The sequence below is a fragment of the Mastomys coucha genome, unplaced genomic scaffold, assembly GCF_008632895.1.
Source record: "Mastomys coucha isolate ucsf_1 unplaced genomic scaffold, UCSF_Mcou_1 pScaffold9, whole genome shotgun sequence".
Lineage (NCBI taxonomy): Eukaryota > Metazoa > Chordata > Mammalia > Rodentia > Muridae > Mastomys > Mastomys coucha.
This window is the reverse complement of record NW_022196915.1, coordinates 69,896,844-69,904,461: the sequence shown is the minus strand read 5'-3', so window position 1 is coordinate 69,904,461 and position 7,618 is coordinate 69,896,844.

Below are 7,618 nucleotides of genomic sequence, written 5' to 3'. Positions count from 1 at the left end.
AGTAGTGGTATGGCTGGGTCCTCCGGTAGAGCTATGTCTAATTTCCGGAGGAACCGCCAAACTGATTAACCCTCACTCCTTCACTGGAGAACCTGTTGACTAACTGAGCTGGCTTGGTCAGTAGCCCTGGGTTCTATGCAGGCTGAGCATGCCCTGGGAAACAAGCCAGTAAGCAGCAACTCTCCATGGCCTCTGTATCAGTTCCTGTTTCCATGTTCCCGCCCTGTTTGAGTACTTGCCCTTCCTTCAATGAACATTGTGATAATGTATGCAAATAATCCTTTTCTCCATGACTTGCTTTTCCTTGTGTTGTTTCATTGTAGCAATAGAATCATTGTAGCAATAGTATACATATGGGTAGCAACAATTAAATTTTGTAAGTGAAAGAAAAAGAAAGAAGAGGTCATGAAGTATGTAGTGGGATCTGAGAAGGAATCTCGGAATAACTGGAGGGTTGGAGTAAAGTTAAATATAATTTAAATACATTTTATACTTCTCAAAAGAATAAGGTATTGATATTAGACTGGTAAATTTCAGACCAGTGGAGCTATATAATGGGATACTGCTTCACCCTCTTCACACAAAAAGACTTCAGGATGTAAGAAGTAAAAAATATGAAAAACAGGAAAAATTTTTGTACCTAAGTTAAGTCAAAATGACAGTCAATGTTCATCTCACTTGATTTCTTACATGCTGATGTTTGAATTTGTGAGTTCTTTGGGAGGCTACCTAAATTGCTTATTCCTTCTTTCAAAGTTAGTGACTGTCCTAAAATTAGCTGTGAAACACGGTGGTAAATGAGTCATCATTTTGACTAATAGGTCTTCAAAGGAAATGCATATTTTAAGGATTGTGTAGAAAATATCAACTTCTAGAAAATATCTCTTGGTCTTTTATTAAACACTTTGTTATAATAGGTAGGTAATTTTTAAATGAGCATTTACTTTATAGTTTATGATTCTTTTACCTGCTTCTGAGTTTATGCACCATATATATATATGTGCCTGATGTTTACAAAGGTAAGGAGTAGGTGTGGCGTCCCATGGAACTAGAGTTTATATGTGGCTGTGTTTCACAGTGTTTCACTATGTGCTTGCTGAAAACTAAACCCAGCTCCTCTATGACAGCAATAAGTCCTCTTACCAGTAGAGGCATCTTCCCAACTCTCAACAATGAACTATTTGTTTAATTCTTTTGTAGCTTTAAAAATATGTGATTAAAACACAGTAAATATGCAAGACTCTTAAAAATGTTGTGACTGTCAAGGTCATAAAGGTTTGTGGTTTTGTTGATTTATACAAACAGAGGGTATGCATCTTCTGAAATTCTTTTTCAGTTTCACATACTTAATATGTAATGTGATGTGATGTGCCAACACATGTATATTATGTACAGGGATTAGTGGTTTGAATATGTGTGGTCAGCATAGACTCATGTGTTTGAATTTTTAGCCCATGGTGAGTTGCACTATTAGTGGGTGTGGCGTTGGTAGAGTAGATGGGGCCTTTTTGGAAAAAGTGTGTGGAGATGGGCTTTGAGGTCTGCTCTTGTACTAATGTAGATGATATTCTCTTTTGGCTGCCCTCAGATCAGCATGTAGAACCATTGGCTAGTCCAGTACCTTGTCTGCCTGCAGGCTGTCATGATTCCTGCCATGATGATAATGGACTGAATGTCTGAAATGGTAAGTCAGCCCCAATTAAATGTTTTCTTTTATAAGAGTTGCACTGGTGTCTCTTCACAGCAAAAACAGCCTACCTAAGATAATCATCAATTTCTTGATTTGTTTGAAAGGCAAGGAAAATCTTCTCTGCTAGCAATTAAAAATCTAATAAAGTGTTATTAACTATAAATTACAATTTCAGACAGCCATGTATTTTAGGTTATATTTTGATTTAATAATTTGAAGTAAAATTAACTGACATTATTGTGTACATTGATATATTCCTGAAAATAGAAAATGGATATCTGAATGTCTAAGTTATTCAAAATTTTTATTTTTAACACTTTTTAAATGTCATGGCATACATTTACAAAGCAATAACACATTGTCAAACTATAAAGGCCTTTTTCCTCTTTAATAAGCATACTATATCTCTCATAAGTAACAGAAGACAACTAGACTTGTATTTCTATTATTAACTTTTATTAAAAGTCTTAAAATTACTAATTCGGAACTTATAGCTTTCATAAATCACATACATGGATAAACTAGAATAATGTTTTATCACTTTAGATAATTGAACTTATTTTTCTTACCATAACTTTTCGTTTGTACTAAGCAGTAACAAAAATGATGTATTTTCATATGTGGAAAAATGAAGCCTGTGTAGTTGTAAAAGATATTCACTGACCTTCTTTTTCTAAGATGCCATTTCATTAATCTTCACCATGCAGTGTAAATAGGATTCATCCATTATTCTAAGGTTTCCACATCCCAAAGTATAAAATGTCAAAAAGTTTTTAACCTCAGAAGCATGTGCAAGAACATTCAGTTCCTCCATATATGCTTCCAGAATTCCTTATAACTTCCAACTAGTCCTAGAAAACCCACACACAGTCTTCAAGGATAATAAGATTGTGGACGGCATGTTATATTTATTATTTTTGTATTATTTTTGTATAATACTTATGTATAATACTTTATATAATACTTTTGTATTATCTTTGTATAATACTTTTTGTATTATTTTCTTTGTAAATAATTAGTTATAATTTACATCTATATCATACAATCTTAATATATTTCTAGTTACAATATTCTTCAATATATTGTTTTAAAATGTTTTTTTAACTTTAATAAAAACTTGTTATCTACAACAACACCTCTACTCCATATTAAAAATGAATGTTGTTCCAAGACTGGAGGCCCTTGTGTGTCTTGAAACTGTTCAGTGCCTGGGAGCCTGGGTGTGATTCTTGCCACTTGGCTAATTTTCAAGAACTCTTCTTCGGAGAAACTGCTGCTGTTCTCTGACATTTGTAAATTACCCTCTTTGATCCTTATATTTACTTGATGCACATTTTTGTAATTTAGCCTCATTTTTGATTCTGTAGCTTCCATATGTAGTATTTAGATAGTAGTTTTGATTTATAGTAGATAGTAGATTATTTTTATGTTCAAAAAGTTCAAAACATTTAAATAATCACTGTAATAACAATGGGTCCAAGTAATTATTTCCACTTAGTATGCCTCATTCACTAAACATTGAATGAGGATCTTAACTATCTATCTTGTGTTAGAGTCTCATAACTGCAATAACAATTTTAATAAGGTTTGTTAAAATCAAATTATTTAAAACTATTTTATTACATTTCAAATTTCTATGTGTGTGTTTGTGTGTGTGTGTGTTTGTGTTTGTGTGTGTGTGTGTGTAGGTGAGAGAAAACATTCAGGAGTTGCACACATAGGTTTTAGAGTTTCTACTCAGATCATCAGACGTGGTAATAAGTGTCTTAATTTATCAAGCGGTAACACTGACCCATTCTTTGGAAAATGTTATGTTATGTTTGGAATCCACTGTTGATTTTCTATTTAAAAATAATGTCTAATTTCACTAACAAGCTTAAGATAGCAAGTTAAGTATAACAACTTTTTCCTTTCTTTAGAAAAATAGTGGTTCTTGATATCTATAAGTATCTTAAAGTAGATTGATAATCCTAAATGCTAAATCTGGTAGAGATATTTCATTGTGATAGAACGCTTCTATTTGTCTGATCTGTTACATGTTTTAATGGAGTTAGCCAGTTTGGGGGCATCTTAAGATGAGATGGTTCTTGGATACTGAATGAAATCCTGAAATTCTGTCTACCAGACATGTGTTCCTGGTGTAAATTTCCTTTTTGATTCTGTATCACATGATTGCTTTGAGTCTGCTTTAATCAGTTTCTTTGCTCTGGGACAAGTCACCCTCAACTGACGATAAGATAGAATGAACTATACTGACGATAAGATAGAATGAACTATAAAATCATTTAGAATAGCAAAAAATAAAAAGAAAAGAAAAGAAAAGTAAAGAAAAGAAAGAAAGCAATGAGGAAAAAACAATGATTCTCCTCTACTATACTTTACATCAATACATCAGCATGGTTATGCAATATACAAATTCATTTTTTTTACCTTTTTTTACTTTTAATTTTACACTAAAATCATAATATAACTTTTACATCATGTATGAAGTATATTTTATTCTTCTTCACTATAGTTTACATTAGCTGTCTCTTTATATTTTATGACATAGCTGCTCCTCTTTTCTGTTTTTAAACTAGAACATCTCTCTTTTAATACCTTTTCAGAGACATTAACTACCTACGACATATATCTGTATGTGTTGAGGTTTAGAAGAATTGTATCTTCTTCATGAAGGCACAATCGACCTTCTTATATTAGATGTCCTTCTTACATGTTGTAATGAAAACTGGGATGGTTCAATATCAAGCTGTGTATAAATTCCCTACCTTTGCATAGGTATTTCTAAATATTGTTTTCTTACCATAAATATATATAGTATGATTTTCTATTATTTTAATCATCTATTGTATTCTGAGAAATTGGCATTAGGTATGCATGCAACGACCACTTAATGCAAACATAATGATCAAGTATCCTTTGGTTTTCTCATATAATTTACTTCCTCTGCATTAAAACTTCAAATCAAAGATTAAATCATGTACTTGCCTTTAAAATCTCACTTGTTTTTTCTTTTAAATAGGAGAAATGGAAAAAAATAGAACCTTTGTTTTCTGAGGGTGAATCAGTAATTAACAATAAAATAATAAATAGAAATATAGTGACAATGATTAAAAATTTGAGAATTGTGAATCATAAACATTTAAGAGGTTACTGGACAAAAGAAAGACAATATAACTTAATATTAAGTAACATTTTCTTGTAATCTAGTTTCAAGTAATTATAGTTTTGCATAGTAGATAGACAGCACATCCAAAGAATTTCCTGAGTTATAGCAAGAACTACATTGAAAAGGAAGCACAAAAGAAAGCATGAATTCAGGACAACTTTCCTACTTGTTAGCACCTAGAATTTCACTCATCTTGGTTGGACTTTTCCTTATTTCACAATTAATATAAAATGCATTTTCTTTTATTCCTGCATTATTTCTACATAAGATAGTAAAGGGATCTTTCTTTAATTAATTAGAATTGAAAGGAATGAGATAGTATGATTCTTATTTTGTAAAAACCACCAGAAATTTTTATTTTAACTGTTTAGCTACATAAAATCAGTCTGTCATCCATTCTATTTCTCAATATTATTCAGAGATGCAGCACTTATGAATATTTAAATGGAAATGCTGTTTTAATTGGTGCTATTGAAGGCAAAATGAATAAAGAAATTTTACTTGCAAATATTCATCTATATCACTTTAGACAATCATCTTTTTCTAAAATCAAACCATAAAAGTAAATATGCATGCATATAATTTAAATTCAATATACTACATTAATTAGGATCTGAAATACAAAACATATTCTTCATAGTGTTTATCTTTTGATTGCCTATATAATATAGATTGTGCTGTTGTATTCAGTAATTGATCATCAAGTTGATATTGTAAAGCTTTATTTATTTATTTATTTATTTATTTATTTATTTATTTTGAGACAGGGTTTCTCTGTATAGCCTTGGCTATCCTGGAATTCACACTGTAGAGCAGGCTTGCTTTGAACTCAGAAATATGCCTGCCTCTGCCCCCCAAGTGCTGGGATTAAAGGTGTGCACCACCACTGCCTGGCTATAAAGCATCATTTTAAATTATATTAGAAAGAACACCTGTGTTTTAAATTCTTGGCTCATTTGTGCAATAATGAAGCTTTTGTACATGTTTATGTTTATATATCACTACTTGTTATACTTAACATTTACTTCGTTTGTATGTGTGCATGTGTGTGTGTATGTGTGTGTGTGTGTGCATCTGCATGCATACACACAGGTGTGTGTGAGTGCCTTCTATCATGCACATGAGTTTGTAATAGTATTTGTAACCTATCCTGATTATTTGGTTTTTCAGAAATGTAATTCTGAATTTTTTTTTAAAGAGATTTACTTGTTTATTTTATGTATATGAGTACACTGTTGCTGTCTTCAGACACACCAAAAGAGGGCATCGGATCCCATTACAGATGGTTATGAGCCACCATGTGGTTGCTGGGAATGGAATTCAGAACCTCTGGAAGGTCAGTCAGTGCTCTAAACCGCTGAGCCATCTCTCCAGCCATCTATCTCACACTTTTAATAACCTACACATTCTTGGTCAAGTTATTTAATTTCTTTGTGCCCCAGTATAATAGAGATAAATACAAATAAATATTATAATTTACAATATGCATTATTGTGGCTAATAGCAATTTTAAAAAAAAACTTTTATTGCATTATGATGAGAAAAGTTACATGATTTCAATTTATCTGAATTTGTTAACATTTAAAAACATATTTTAATTAAATAGAATTGAATCTCATTCTTGTTGCCCTTTTGTACCACTGGTACTCCCAGAGACCCCCCCTTCAATACCTACAATATCTTTTTTGTTATATTCCTTAAAATTTATAAAGTATTAAAACAATAAAAATAAGTATTATAAAAGTTGTTTGATATAAAACAACAATCAATTTAACAGTCTTATGTAGGTGCTCATCTACAGCAATAGTGAAAATACATTTTTCTCAATATAAATTTTAAATAACTCCAAACATATTAACTGTATATTTAAAAATAATACATCACTACTAGTATTTTCTTAAATGAACATGAATATATAAAGTCTTTTTGTTTGTTTTGTATTTAGTAGAGTTTAAAATCTTGGCTCTTACTGTAGTACAGTAGCCCAAAATAAGAACAATTTTTAGACATTGGGTTTCATTGTAATAAGGCTTATTTCAATGACCCTCACATCACCAAAAGATTTTACCTCCATCGTAGTTAAGCTGAGAGTTGATAGTTCTGCTGCACCAAGAAATGAATTGTAAGCTTGATTTTTGGATACCGACTTCCTGCTATGGTAAAAGCTATTTGTCTTGAGTGAGTAACTTCATTCTTAGCCCACAGAGAACAGGTTACATTCATTTAAGAAATGGTGTGTGTATTAAGATGGTCTATTCAGAAAGTCATTCGCCAACTGTTTCAATGAACAATGATTCTGCTTGGAGGGTGGCATAGACATTAGGTGAAGGTAAGAATTTGGTTCATTAGCTGTGATAATTTGGAAGAACATTCATCTCAGAGAAAGAATAACTTATAAAGTCCTCTTCTTCATGCTTGATACAAGAGTTACAAATGTCAAGCAAAGCATTCAAGTCTCACTTTGTTGTTCTCTTACAAGCAACCTCCATAGTTAATCATCTATGTTTCTTTTAGGTATGTAAATACTTTTGAAATATATAAGCTGTTCTGAAAACCATAGTATAATGTAAAAACATGAAATAAACAATACTACTAATAGAGAGGCTGAGATAGGAGAAGCAAGATTTCAATACCCTTATGTTGTACACAGCGAGACACTGTCACAAACAAGCAAGCTGACACTGTATAAAGATTGTACAATGTTGGACCTACTTCTCCAATTACCAAATTAGAGAGAGCATTGGATGACAATCAACAAA